Here is a 2,500-nt window from a genome sequence, read left to right on the forward strand (position 1 = left end):
CTAACCCGTATTGTGCCTTAACCTAACCCGTATTGTGCCTTAACCTAACCCGTATTGTGCCTTAACCTAACCCGTATTGTGCCTTAACCTAACCCGTATTGTGCCTTAACCTAACCCGTATTGTGCCTTAACCTAACCCGTATTGTGCCTTAACCTAACCCGTATTGTGCCTTAACCTAACCCGTATTGTGCCTTAACCTAACCCGTATTGTGCCTTAACCTAACCCGTATTGTGCCTTAACCTAACCCGTATTGTGCCTTAACCTAACCCGTATTGTGCCTTAACCTAACCCGTATTGTGCCTTAACCTAACCCGTATTGTGCCTTAACCTAACCCGTATTGTGCCTTAACCTAACCCGTATTCTGCCTTAACCTAACCCGTGTTGTGCCTTAACCTAACCCGTGTTGTGCCTTAACCTAACCTGTGTTGTGCCTTAACCTAACCCGTGTTGTGCCTTAACCTAACCCGTGTTGTGCCTTAACCTAACCTATGTTGCGCCTTAACCTACCCTATATTGTACCTTAACCTAACCTATATTGTACCTTAACCTAACCTATGTTGCGCCTTAACCTAACCTATGTTGCGCCTTAACCTAACCTATGTTGCGCCTTAACCTAACCTATGTTGCGCCTTAACCTAACCTATGTTGCGCCTTAACCTAACCTATGTTGCGCCTTAACCTAACCTATGTTGCGCCTTAACCTAACCTATGTTGCGCCTTAACCTAACCTATGTTGCGCCTTAACCTAACCTATGTTGCGCCTTAACCTAACCTATGTTGCGCCTTAACCTAACCTATGTTGCGCCTTAACCCAACACACGTTGCGCCTTAACCCAACACACGTTGCGCCTTAACCCAACACACGTTGCGCCTTAACCCAACACACGTTGCGCCTTAACCCAACACACGTTGCGCCTTAACCCAACACACGTTGCGCCTTAACCCAACACACGTTGCGCCTTAACCCAACACACGTTGCGCCTTAACCCAACACACGTTGCGCCTTAACCCAACACACGTTGCGCCTTAACCCAACACACGTTGCGCCTTAACCCAACACACGTTGCGCCTTAACCCAACACACGTTGGGCCTTAACCCAACACACGTTGGGCCTTAACCCAACACACGTTGGGCCTTAACCCAACACACGTTGGGCCTTAACCCAACACACGTTGGGCCTTAACCCAACACACGTTGGGCCTTAACCCAACACACGTTGGGCCTTAACCCAACACACGTTGGGCCTTAACCCAACACACGTTGGGCCTTAACCCAACACACGTTGGGCCTTAACCCAACACACGTTGGGCCTTAACCCAACACACGTTGGGCCTTAACCTGCTCTGTAATTGTCATACGACGCGTTAAATTAGTGTAGTGTTGCCTAACTGCAACCCCCGCAATATAGTTTGCTACTCGCACTGCCCGGTCCCCAGAGTATCGCTTCATGTTAAACACCTTGCAGCTATACACTGTAATGCGGATGGCAGCAGGACGTACATGCTCAATGCCCTTCGCAGTTGTTCATTGGCATTCGCATGGCGAAGCACAGCCTACGTTGTGGTACGGCTTGTGTCAACTGTCCGCTGATGTTGTACGTCCAAATCACACACTGTACTGCACATTGGTCCTCATGTACTGAATGATACATCGTGGTACATGTGTGACCGTACCACGACTGCGCCAACAACGGCGAACCATACGGTCCAAATATTGTGCACTCAGCTACATGTCGTCTCCCTATAAGAGCTGGATTGCAGTATGGTATGCCGTGGATGGCGATCGGCATGAGCCGTCTGTTGATGTAGTGGCGCGTGTTGTCAGACGTAGTCGTCTCTTCTCACACACCGTGATAGCATGGTGCACTGCGTTCCACATCTGCGACATGCGACAGAGGCCGGTTGACAGTCGTTCGCGCAATGGACATCGCATACGTACGGGGGCCACCTTCCACGTGTTCGCGAAGCGTGCACATGTTGTTGCGTGTATGTGGGCAGACATAGTGTGTCGTGACACCTGACACAGGCATGCAACAATCGTTGAATTTGCAAATGGCGATGGACGTCTACGTTTGCTGGTGACGTTACGCAAATGAAGAACTGGTAAACCGTTGTGGTGCGGTTGTTCTCGCTAGAGGTGAATCAGTGATGGCGACGATCGGTTGAGCTACCAACCGGTTGTTTCAGCGATACCCACCATGCCCACGAACGTGAATGGCATGTGGGTGTGAAGCGATACGCGGCGGTGGCTGGGTGGGACCGTCCCCGGCCGGTGAGGGGGGGCCTCCCGGCGTGCTGGCCGCGCGGTGCGTGGGCGCACGCGCTACAGCCGGCTGGTGGGGGCGGCCAGTGGCAGGCGCGCCGGCCGACGGAGGCGGCAGGCGGCGTAGCTGCGCGCCGGCGCACCCTGCACGCGGCGCCGTGCGGCCAAAGTAGGTCCTCGCGGGCCCGGTGCGAAGCGCGGTGGACATCTGCAGTGTGCTGGTCCGATTGAGGA

This window comes from Schistocerca serialis, unplaced genomic scaffold, assembly GCF_023864345.2.
Source record: "Schistocerca serialis cubense isolate TAMUIC-IGC-003099 unplaced genomic scaffold, iqSchSeri2.2 HiC_scaffold_1189, whole genome shotgun sequence".
Classification (NCBI taxonomy): domain Eukaryota; kingdom Metazoa; phylum Arthropoda; class Insecta; order Orthoptera; family Acrididae; genus Schistocerca; species Schistocerca serialis.